The 13104-nt window shown below is 41.1% G+C and overlaps 1 long non-coding RNA gene across 1 annotated transcript; it reads left to right on the top strand.

Moving 5' to 3' along the window:
- The first annotated feature begins 3413 nt into the window (after positions 1-3413).
- Positions 3414-12766, top strand: LOC126397628 (uncharacterized). Its single transcript, XR_007570685.1, has 4 exons — positions 3414-3499; positions 4906-4987; positions 10713-10819; positions 11540-12766. It is a non-coding gene; the product is annotated as an uncharacterized LOC126397628 (long non-coding RNA).
- The last annotated feature ends 338 nt before the right edge of the window (positions 12767-13104 follow it).

Raw genomic sequence — 13104 nt, 5'->3', positions numbered from 1 at the left:
CAGTCCAACAGAGATGACGACCGATAATCAACTCTTGTAGGTTCCTTAATTAACTGAGTGAGGTTTACTATTAATTAAATTCCTATCATTGGAGGAGGAGCGATCAAGCCAGTTACTATTGAAGTCACCCAAGATAATCATTTCATTATGCCTCTCAAGAGAATTAATAGTTGACAAAATACACTTAATCAATTTTCAATCAATTTTATTTATAAAGCCCAATATCACAAATCACAATTTGCCTCACAGGGCTTTACAGCATACGACATCCCTCTGTCCTTTGGACCCTCACAGCGGATAAGGAAAAACTCCCCCAAAAAAACCCTTTAACGGGGGGAAAAAACCCCGGCAAAAACCTCAGGAAGNTAATAATAATATATTAATATCTGATAGTATACATGTGTGACAATAATCATATATGTATAATAACAGTAGAAGTATGACTAAAGATAACAGCAGCAGCAGGAGGCATCTGGCAGGACCACAGCAGCAGCACAACCACACACGTCACGATATCCAGGCACCGTTGCAATACGAGTTAACCTGAGAGACAGTGGAGCACAACGGCTCCGGAGAAGAAGCCGAGTTAGTGACATCCAGAATGCCCGAGTTAGCAAGATGCAGTAATAAGATACGAGAGAGAGAGAGAGAGAGAGAGAGAAGGAGAGAAGGTGCCCGGTATATTATAGGGGGTCCTCCGGCAGACTAGGCCTAAGTCAGCCTAACTAGGGGCTGGTACAGGGCAAGCCTGAGCCAGCCCTAACTATAAGCTTTATCAAAGAGGAAAGTCTTAAGTCTAGTCTTAAATGTGGAGACGGTGTCTGCCTCCCGGACCGCAACAGGAAGATGACTCCACAGGAGAGGAGCCTGATAGCTGAAGGCTCTGGCTCCTGATCTACTTTTGGATGGAGTCAATCGGAGCAGAGGGAGGCCTATAGATGTTGCCAATAGTTAAATGTTTGTTCAATGTTTGTTATCATGAAGAATAATGTTGACAAAAAGACATTCAAAGTTAACTGGCTCTACATTAGGAATGAGACACTGAGTGACAACACAAGCGACATATGTGGCCACTCCACCACCTCTAGAAGGCCTATCAGCTCTGTACAAAACAAAGTTGTCAATTTTAATTTCGTCATCAGTAATATTACTATGTAGCCACGTTTCAGAAACAGTGATGATGTTGGGTTTATAAAGAGTAACCCAGGCTCTGAGGAGATCGATTTTTGAAACAATGCTCCTAATGTTGAGATTCGTTCTTAAGAACAAATTTGCTCTTAAGAACGGTTGGTGAATGAGGCCCATTGTTTTATTTTATGGCCTTGCTGCCCTGGCGTTTGGCCTTTGTGCCCTCAAAAAATTGACAAAACGAAAGGCCAAGTGGCCTTGCCCCTAAAATGTCGAAATTCCAGGCCTGGCCGGGAGGAGTAATATTCATGGTCTGTATCATTTCTGGAAAATGGCATTGGTTTAAGCAGGCAGAGGACAGTGAATGTGCTTGTGTAACTTGGAAGAGGGCACTGAATATGCTTGTGTAACTTTCACAATGATGTACAGTACAGGGGAGATTTTATTCATTCTTATTAAGAAACAATAGTTTTTCAACTGTGTTTGGGTTTAGGTGATTTCTTTTTTTTTTTATACAACTTCTCCAGCTTTGGAAAACACCCTCTCACATGGCACAGATGATGCTGGTGAACACAAAAACCCAACGACAAGTCTGTATAAATGTTGGTAGATCAATTTCTGCCTCTCCCAGTACTCCAGTGGGTCCTCCAATCTTCCGATATTTGGCTCGGACAGGTAACGCTGGACCTCCACGGTAACATCTGCAGAATTCTGCATTCTCCTCACCTCCATGACGGTGTTGTCCAGATGAAGCCACAGTTTCTTCTCTCTCTCTTCTTCTCGAGTGTTTTAATTATCATAATTGACCTCAAAACCAAAAATAATACATTACCTTGGGTTACTGGTGGAACATCCTGTGATACTGATGCCTGATTTGACAGTTCTGGGGTTTGAGCCGACCTAATTATGGCAGCACACTCCGATGTTAGCCTTTTTATGGCTTCGGTGGCTTTTGTTGGACTGAAAAATCCAATAAATTTGAACCTTGGATCCAGTAATGTCGCTAGTGACATTATGCTCATGGATTGGAGGGTATGGAGCCTCTCCCTCAGCTGCCTTATCAGGTGGTCTCCCATGTCCCTTGCCACTGCAGCTGCCTTATTTGTGGCATCTTCCTGAAGTGTGTGCTCCAGCATCTTTAGAAGTGGCACAATCTTGGAGCCAGAGACATTCTCCTCTGCTTAGAGCTCCACAGTGGCATCATTAAAGGGAGACAGCAAAGACAGGCACCCATCAACAATGCTGAACTCGTCTGAGGTCAGTAAAGGGATGTCAGTTTGTAGACCGGCTAAAGTCGCCCCCACTGGCTCTCTGAGCTCCATCAGACGTCGAAGCATTTGAAACGTGCTATTCCAGCGTGTCTCCACTTCAGGGCCGGCTCTTGGCATAGGTCATATAGGCGGTCGCCTAGGGTGCCACATGCTGGCGGGGGCACAGCTGCAAGCCCTTAAAAAACTAAAATGAAATAGAATAAATAAAATTAAATAAATACTAGTAATAATTTGCAGCCCCGACCTGCGCCCTTTCCTCATGATCTGGCTTGAAAAAAAAAAGAACAAATAAAGAAAAAGTAAACAACAACAACCCCCCCCGTTGTTTGTCGTTATTTGACCTGGCCCTAAACCTGTCCTGCACTGTGCTCAGTCACGTCACTGTGGGAGAGGGGGGTGGGACGAGTTATCCGTGCACATCTCAGGTAGGTAGCAGTTGTGACTGACAGACAACAAGAGGTCATAATTTGTCAAATTATTGGGTTATCATTATAAAAAGACCTCCAAGCCCTCAGGTGCGATATACAGAAAGCGGAGAAAAGAGGAGTCGGAGGTCCCAGTATCTAGGTATGTCATCTTTTATAACATTAAAAAATGCTGTTTGACTTTTCATTTCTACGAGCTAGCAGCTTGCAAAGTTGAAATAAAGCAAACTTGCCTAATAATGCTACTGTAGATGTAATCGCTGCCAAGGATTGAGTTAAACTGCTGAGCTGGTTTATTGCTGTTTTTATCTGGTTAACTACTGGCTGCTTAGTGCTCCTCCTCTTACTTAGCACATTAGATATTGTGCTGAAATTCGATAACAAACAGGGACTATGACTACTAACTGTAAAACTAATGTGTGACTATATAATTGTTGTGCAACCTCTTTTATTTTAGTAATGCATAATCACAACTACATAATAAGTTATGTTATGTTGAACACATCACTGGTGCAAGTAGTAGTCTGTCTGCTGCAGCTACATGTTTTGCTTGTACTGTACAGTAAAAGGTAAATCTACTCTGTCCAGATGCACTGAGAAAATATTTGAAAAAGAAGCCCCAAGAAGCTGCTGCAGAGGGGCCTTCTCTAACATCTCCTCCACTCGCTGAAGAATGTAAGTTTAGCCAATTATTTGTGGTCTCTGATACACTGGTATGTTGTCATTTTTATCATTCTTTTTGTTGTTGTTATTAATATAATTATTATAATGTCATTATTATTACTATTGAATGTTCCAGTTTAACCTTGTTACTAATTACAGTAAATGTAGGCCAAATAAAATAAAGTCTATTTGTACAGTGCCTACTTCATATGAAGTAGAATGACACAACAGACTTAAAGCCTCAGTGTGTAAAAATGGTGAATAACAGTGACATCAGCGGTCAAATTCTAGATTTCAGGGCTCACTCGCGCTCACTCGCCTTGCGCAGACAGAGATGGCATCATCCATGAGTTTTTCAAGTTTTTCAGGAGTAGGCCTATCTAGCGATGAGGTGAATATTTATTTAGGAATCTAAACCATGTTACGATATTGTAGCGACCTTGCAGTAAATGTTCTGTTATAATGTCAATGTTCTGTGAGTTAATGGCATGTTTGGGATTGAATGAGTATAGGTAGGGGGGCGGGGTGCGAGTGTGACGGGGATGAGAGCTGTGTGAGTGCGCGTGCTGGTGTGTGTATGAGCGAGCTGGAGGAGAGAGCAGGAGTGCACAGTTGGAGTTACAGCTAAGTTCTTGTTTGTTGGTTGTTTTGGCGTAGTTACGGCCAACAGTAACCTGTACTGTTCAGTAATAAACGGTGGTTTGCCGAATAACTGCGTCATCCTTTCCACACGTCCTGGTGGACGCTACAATATGTTATAGCTTACCAGTGAGATATAGGTTATCTGTGAGATATAATGTTATGTTAGGAGTGTTTTATCTCTAATTGTTTTGGTAACACGAGCAAACATTAGCACAGTAATGCTAAAATAACATGTTTTATGTGATAGTCACGGCACAGTGCGGCAAATATAGGTTGGTACGATTATAATATATGCGTTTCCAGAGTGTTCTTCCACAGGAGTTTTTTCCACCTGGAATAAGCAACGCCGATATTCACTCGCCGTGGTTTCCCTCTTACGGGGCAAAACATATGTGTGGTCCTCCATTTAAAGTGCTACAGAATCATAAAAGTACAAAGCAGGTTCACGCAGAAGCACCCCGGATTGATCTTCACCTTAACCGTCTCCAGTGACAACAAGTTCTAGGTAATCGCGAAAGGCGAAGCGCGTATCCCTTTCGGCCACTGTATTCAAATATGGCAACGCAAGAAGGCAGCCTCCAGCATACCTGCCTGTGTGAAATTATTCTAAGCCTATGAGAAAGCTTCCATTTGTATGTGAATTGCATTACACTTTAGTAAATATATATTTATGAAAGCAATAGTTGATATTTGCTAATAAACAACCACGTAAATTACACATTGTAACTTTAAAGCAGTGGTGTAACAGTATAGATGTACTGTATGTTTGAATACAGCTACAAGTCACGCAACAAGCAGCAGCACGGCTGGATTCAGCACACCACCTCACGACTTCCAGTGAGACACAGCCTGAATCAGGTGAGTTCTGTTTTATGTTATTGCTGCAGTCATGTTTCTAATGTAAATATGGCCAAATCCAGAAACAATTTTGTTGTTTCTATCAAATATATCAATATATATCAATAATATCACAATATTCACATCACTTACACATGCAACTCATCCTGGCCTGTACATGTGGAATGTTTTTGTCCATTTGTCCACACATGGAGGCTATGAAAGTCTATTTTTACAATGTCAATAAGTTGGCCAAGCCTTTAAACATTTCTAAACCTCCATAGCGACGGAAAACAATGGGAACTGTAGCTTGCACACAGATCCCAATTTTCATTTGAATGCAATATTGCCACATATTTGACTTTTTTAAAAGGAGTCCATTCAAGAATACCAACAGTATCTATTATTAAAAGCTGTCTTACATACTTCTATTATTATGGTAAAAGTAGCACAATAAAATATATTTGATGACAAATACAATTTACAGGGGAAATATGGCCTAACTCAAAATATAATCAAAGTATAGTGCAACTATCAATATTTATTCAAGTTGTCTACAGGACATATTAAAGCTACAGTGCGTAACTTCTGTGGCCCCCAGTGGATAATGCGTTATTACAACAAATAAGCCGGCACTTCCATATACAGAGTAACACTTGCCACACACTGTGTACACAATGCTACACAACGTGGCGAACACCAGGCTGCTAACATTACATTACGTTCAGAGCACCATTTCCAAGAAAATAATAAAGTACTAGGTCCAGTACATGTAACAGCAACACATACTACTCATAATATAATTATAAACCAAGTCACTTACTTATCCAACAGCAGCAAGGCAACATCCGTGTCTGCCATCAGCCCAATTTTTTCCTTCAGGGCTCTCCACCGAGGAAAAGCGACCCCAGTACAAATCCTTGTTTGCCTTCTCCGTTGGTCACTTAACTTCTTTGCTAATAGACCTTCAGCCGAACATCCAGGCTTTTTCTTTGTGGTAGGATCCACTTCTGAACCGTGTCTCCGCCGCTTCTTTGGGTTCTCCGCCATGTTGCTTTCTCTTTCTACCTGCGCTCCCTCTTGCTATGAGACTCTCCGCTCTTCCTCCCCCTCCCTTCTTGTTGTGAGATAAAACGCGGCATTTCCTGTGCGCCAGCACGGGAATGTCGCCGGTCGACACGCAAACTAAAAATTATATATATTAAAAAATACCGCAAGATGTTAGAGGAGCCGATCGGCTTAATCAGCATTGTGTCATCTCCTCTAGTAGTGGCTTGGGTGAAACAGACATTTACGGACATGTAGAAGTTACGCACTATAGCTTTAACGCTAGAATAGCTAATCCCCCTTCAAAAGAAAATTTGTTAAACTAGGGGTGGGGGTGCAGTTAAAGCAAATTTTACACTTTTCTTTGTTTAGGTTAAAATGCTATTAATAAGCTGATGGCACACTAAAATGTAAGTGAATTCCACCAGAAATAAAAACTTGTCATTAAACTCTGTCGCAGTTTTCTCCTGTCCTGTCTGTCTGCCTCCGACTGACGTAACCGCTCGTGCAGCATCTCCCCACCTGCCACCCCACACCCCTGTTGTCTGTGAGACAACAAATACGCTAGTAACAGGGACGCTTGTGGATATAAACTATAAACACGGTGCAACAATAAATAATAATTCTAATAGACATTAGAAACCGCTGCAGAGATCTAACGCTACAACCAAGAGAGCTTAGGATGTGTAGCAAGCTTGGCCTGCTACGTCGAGCTAGCCCTGAGATGACCGTGGTTTTGCCTGGAGCTGTTCTGACGGGGAGACGCCGGCAGCACTGTGACAGGACAGGACACGGGAGCAGAGGAAGCGCGGAGGGGTTAGCTCTAGGCTAAGAGCTAAGAGCTAATCCCATCAAACCAGCTGTTCCCAGCGGCCTTCTGGCGAACGTCAACTCTCTGGACACGAAAGTGGAATACATCCAACTGTGGAGATCCACTCACCGAGGAGTGAGGGACTGCTGCGTCCTTGTGTTCACTGAGACATGGATGAATGGTAACATATAGACGAATTCGGCAAGCGATTTGTGTATGCCGCCATCTTGCGGCGGCGCCATTGCTGCGGTGACATGTGTCAGTCATCAATTCATTATGCTGTCATTGTGAACTGACTCTCTACAATGACAGCATCATGAATAGCTGGATTGATGATGTTAGACAGTGGCCTCCGGTAACTGATGAAGGTATCTTAAATGAGTACCGATATTAATATAGAAATTAATCATTTGTTTGAGCGATAAGCAGGAAAGATTAGAGTAATAGGGAGATAATAGACTGTATCATTAAACACTGTGTAATATAACGTTAGCATACGTTACGTGTGCTTACGTTAGCAAGCTAGCAGCGTGACATTTAATCATTATGGACAGGCTACGTGACTAAAAACAATAACAACACGTGTTTGTGTTTTGTTTTAGGTATTCAAGAATATTTTATGGATTGCCTGGCCTCCGATGACCAAAAAAACGGCAATTACAGGTCTCTGATTGAGGGTCAAAATTACCTGAGCTCCGGATGGGTTTAGACGACCATCACATCATATTGAAGGCGGTCACGTAGCCTGTCCATAATGATTAAATGTCACACTGCTAGCTTGCTAACGTCAGCACACGTAACGTATGCTAACGTTATATTTCACAGTGTTTAATGATACAGTCTATTATCTCCCTATTACTCTAATCTTTCCTGCTTATCACTTAAACAAATGATTAATTTCTATATTTATATCGGTACTCATTTAAGATACCTTCATCAGTTACTGGAGGCCAGAGAGTAAGTTCACACTGACAGCATTATCAATTGATGAATGACACATGTCCCCGCATCAATGGCGCCGCTGCAAAATGGCGGCATACACAAATCGTTCGCCAAATTCGTCTATAAGACGGCGGTGTTGAGCTAACGGGGCTAACACTACATAGAGCAGACGGGGAGGCTGCATCATCTGGTAAGCTCCGGCAATATACACAAACAATTCATGGTGCTGTGATGTGAAGAGGATCTCCCAGTTCTGCTCTCTGGATGTGGAATTTTTGACTGTGAAATGTCGACCCTTTTCATCTTACTGTTGCACTATATGTTCTTTCTTGTATGTTACACAAATTGTTTTTAAATGTTTTGTTTCTTTTTGCTTGGGTTATGCGAAATGTCGCATACCAATTGCTAATGGCTAACATTAGCCTACTGTAGCATAGCCTCTGAAACACTAACGTTATCTTCCTTGTGCGTTTCCACTTACTAACATTAACATTAACACTAATATCTAACGTTAACTGTAACCTTACTCTAAAACTCATTAGTCATCACTGACTGAGTTTTAAACTCCGGGGTTGCGTTTGTAACATTACACTCGCTCTCCTCTTCTGTGTATCTAACGTTACCTTGCCAAGCCTACGTCTATCATAGACGTAAAAAGGACATAATGGAGGAGGGGGGAGTAGGCCAATGGAGGGAGGTGGAGTTGCAGGAGGAGAGGGATGGGACTTTGGAGGGAGGCGGGAGTTGTGGATGTTCAAATTTTTTCTAAGTGCTGTTTGAAATGCAAGAAAGGTAAGAGTTGCTTTTATTCAGTCACTGCAGCGGTAACACAAACAAAATATTGACATTATCAAAAATTGGAATAAAGTCAAAGAACGTACCTTAGCAGTGGTGCTGCTTCTGAAGTATCCAACCAGCTTCCTTGCCTTGGCCCAGATGTCACAGAGCACAGGGGTTTGATCAAGAGCCTTCTTCACCATCAGATTAAGTGTGTGTGCTATGCAGATACTGTGATGAAGCCTCAGTTCTCTGCCACAGGCAAGCATGTTGGCAGCACCATCAGTAACCAGACATGTCACCTTATTAGTTATTCCCCATTCCTTCATTAGGGAGGCTTTCACACGGGATAAATTTTCAGCAGTGTGAGAATGAGGGAATTTCAGTACTCTTAATAGTACTAAATTTAGCCTGGTGTTATCACCTACAAAATGGCAGGTAACAGCCAGGTAGGCATCCATGTTAATGGATGTCCACATGTCAGAAGTAAGGCTAAATGCAGTGTGTCATATTTGGCCTCCATCATGGCCTTGTTCTCTGACATTAATCCTAACGATATGAGGCGGTCTTTGTGGAAAAAAGCTTGTTTAGTGGACTAACTTTGCACTTGAAGGGATGCCTGTTCTCTTAGTTTTAACAGGTCTGACGCTACGGCTGTATCGAGGCTAACGGCTAACATGCTAACTGTTACTTCTATGTCACTAGTCACTTGAACCAAATTTAGGATGATAGGAGACAGGTTGAAATAAACCAAAATTTCCCTTTAATGGCTTGGGGCTTTTCTTGTAAATCATATTCTTTAAATTAAAAAGTTTCACCGCATATTTATTAGTTTGGACGGAAAGGTATATCCATCAAATTCCGGATCCTGTCTCTCTCGCCCTGGTTCCGGTTCCTTACCACAACGGCCACTAAACAGCCCCAGACTAGTTTCCAGCAGCCTTCAGTCCGTACAGGAAGTCACAGACACACTTACATCCTGTCTGGAATGATGTCAATTCATTAAAAAAGTGATCAGACCCATATGTCAGTTTGTTTTCAGTCTCCAGTTGTTTTAATTATGATAGATTAATTTATTAAAATGCTTTACAGGTGATCTGTAGTTTATGTTCATGCTTATCCTCCATTTGACATGAATTCTCCTGTAAATCAGCATCATATCAGTTTGACCTGTCTCCTCAACTACACGGGCTAAATAAACAGTGCTTGACTATAAGGTTCATATTTTCAGGAAAAAAAATACAAGACAACAGCTTTCATTAAGGCTCAGTCAGATACAGTCAGGACTTCACATCTGTAGGCTACAGATGTTATTTTAAGAATCCTCAAATCCCACTGACCACAAGTCTCACAGTAGACTCTGTATAGTTTATGATTAATGTATTTAGTCTCTGATGACTTAACTTCGCATTGGGGGCGGGTGTCCCACATTGTCCCTCACAAACCTACTCCTTGTCCCACATTTGGTTTATTGGGACCTGGTCACCCTAACATAATATCACTACTAGGCTCTTCTCCCCAGCTGTGTCCACAGCTTGCTAAATTGGGACCTCCCATATCTTGAACTGTCATCTTAATCACCTTGATAGTAATGTCCCCCAGTTAATGTAATTGTTTGTATTTTTGTTTTCAAGTGTCAGGGAAAAACAGGGCCACCAGTGAGATCTCTGTTATCGTTCAATGAAGAAATCAGAGATGCCGCCAGCTGAGAGTAGGATTAGTAGTGAAAAGTGTCAAGTTCAAAGTTCTGTGGAACATGTTCTGGATTTTTACTATTCTACCATGTTTCAGGTCGGCCAAAAATAGAGGCAAATAGGTTATCTTTACGGAGACCGGGAAGCACATATGTTATTTTTTTTAAAACGCATGCGCGCTTTTTAACTAAAGAGGACGGACATCAAGAGGACCGATACCATCTGTCTATTCCTGTGCATAGACAGATACATTAGCCTAATTCATTGTGTATAGTCATTGTGTAGTCCATTGTTTTACATGTTTGACATGTATGTTCTTATAGAGGGTATGCACGTGACGTCACAGCAAGAGAAAGTGTTAGTGTTAGCTTGAATGCTGCCAAAACTTAAAAACGACATCAAAAATGGGGAAAAGCTGTTGTGCGATAAATTGTACAAACAGGTTTCTCAAGCAGTCGGAGCAATCTTTTTACAGGCTACCTAAAGCCAAAGAAAAGAGAAGCAGATGGATCGCTGCAATTAGGAGAAACAACTGAAATCCAGGCACCAAAACTTGGATCTGTGGTTCCCATTTCGTGTCAGGTAATGTTAAGTTCTGCTGTATTTTGGGGTGAAATCATACGTTAAGTTACATACTGTATTGGCTGTTACTTATCAGTAAAGCCCTTAACGTTAGCATCTTTCATTTAGTTATATTCATCATAACGGAAATGTTTTTGCCTTCATTTGTGTAATTATGAACCTTGTGTTGTGCCGAGGTTAACCCAGTTTTCCAAATAAGGGGTTTTAGCACAAAGCAATTGTAGCTGTGTTGCATGAAGTACCAAAAAGTCATACTTTAGTAAAAGTAAAGATATCGATTTAAAATGTTACTTTGGTAAAAGTAAAAATCACCTAGGCTATAGAAACAGTGCTTGAGTAAAAGTCTCAAAGTATCTGATATTAACTACGTTATACTTAAATATCAAAAATACAAGTAGATTATGCATATATTTACTAGTGTCAATACACTGTATACTGTAAATTGACTTTATCAACTGGTTATCTGCTATGATATTTTGCATTTTTCTGATAATGTGCTAATCTGGCTCTGATTCATATTCACATTAAATTAGAGAAAAATTATTCACTTAAGTCATAATTATGGGGGGAAAAGGTCAAAATAAGGACATAAATCGAGGAAAAATACATATATATGATTTACCAGCTAGCTGGCTGGTAGGCCAATAGGTTACTTTTGTACCCTAGTTTTGTACCCTGGTTGTCAGTAATGATGAAACCATGTGTATTTTTTTGTTTCAGGTAAAAAGAGTGATGATCCTCTACACCCAGACCATGTGCCAAGTTTATTCAGTTTCACCTCCACCGCTGATAAGACTCGGGCTGTCAACAACCTGGAGAGATATCTATGATCTCAAAACTTTTCTGACAAAAGATTTGACAAGAGAAATAGAGGGCTAGCTGCCAAAGCTCCTCTGAACTTGCATCAGACTCCTGCGTCAGAGCAGGAAGTACATGCAGATCAAGCAGAGGTACAAACTGAGACTGGAGTCCAAGGCACTGAGGTCCAGACAGAGGAGACACACAATGACATTGACTCATTACATGGGCAGATTAAATATTTAAACATCCAATGTCAATCACTCAGAGATAAAGTTCACAAACTAGAAAGTGAGTTGAAGCATCATACCCTTGATGCTTCACAATTTGATGACAGCAAAATGAAATTTTTCACGGGACTACCCAATTTACAGACTTTCATGTTATTATTTAGTTATGTATCTTCAGTTTTTCCTGCTACTCCAAAGCTGCCCCTGAAGCCAACTCAGGAACTGCTTCTTACGCTGATGAAGCTGTGCCTCAATCTGTCAGAGGAGTTTTTAGGCTACCTCTTTCGGATTCACCAGTCAACAGTATCAAGAGTCTTTCACCGTTGGATACATGTGATGGCAAGCAGGCTTCATCCTCTAATATTGTGGCCAGAAAGAGAAGACCTAAGACACAGCTTACCAATGTGTTTTCGGACATTTTTTAAGAACAGTGTAAGCATAATCGACTGCTTTGAGGTGTTCATAGAGCGTCCTTCTGACTTAAAAGCTCGAGCTCAAACTTGGAGCAATTACAAACAACACAACACGATTAAGTTTCTTATTTCAGTCACCCCACAAGGAAGCATCTCCTTCGTGTCCAAGGCCTGGGGTGGACGGGTTACAGACAAACACCTTACAGAACACAGTGGGTTCCTTGATAAGCTCCTACTAGGGGGACTTGGTACTGGCTGACCGAGGTTTCACGATTGAGGATAGTGTTGGTCTATTCTGTGCAGAACTAATAACATCTCCATTCACACGAGGGAAGAAACAGCTTAGCCAAAAAGAGACTGAATCTGCTCGAGAAATTTCTCGTGTGAGAATCCTAGTTGAAAGAGTGATCGGAATGTTGAGGCAGAAATATACTATTCTGGGCTCAACACTGCCTCTAAGTCTCATTAGAGTGGAACAAAACGGAAGTGGAGGACAGCCTTATAGACAAGATTGTGTTAACATGCTGTGCTTTATGTAACGTGTGAATCCATTGTGCCTTCTGATTGAGGTGAACATTGCTTCATGTACAGGGCATATGAAGCATGCAATCATCAGATGATCAGTCTAAAGTTTAATTTTAAACCTTATGTGTGATTTTCATTGATAAGACAGAAAAGTGTTACATTTTGTAAATATTTAATCTGTAATGTATCTGTAATACATTACTTCACATTAATGTATTGAATATTTTCATATTCATGTTTAGTATTTTCACAGTAATGTTTAGTACTATTTTCACATTTTTTGGTGACTGTATATTTTTACAAAAGGAAAAAAGGCTGG

Source organism: Epinephelus moara, chromosome 11 (assembly GCF_006386435.1).
Source record: "Epinephelus moara isolate mb chromosome 11, YSFRI_EMoa_1.0, whole genome shotgun sequence".
In the NCBI taxonomy this organism is placed as follows: domain Eukaryota; kingdom Metazoa; phylum Chordata; class Actinopteri; order Perciformes; family Serranidae; genus Epinephelus; species Epinephelus moara.
Note: the sequence above shows the minus strand (reverse complement) of the source record. Positions and strands in the feature narration are given on the sequence as shown.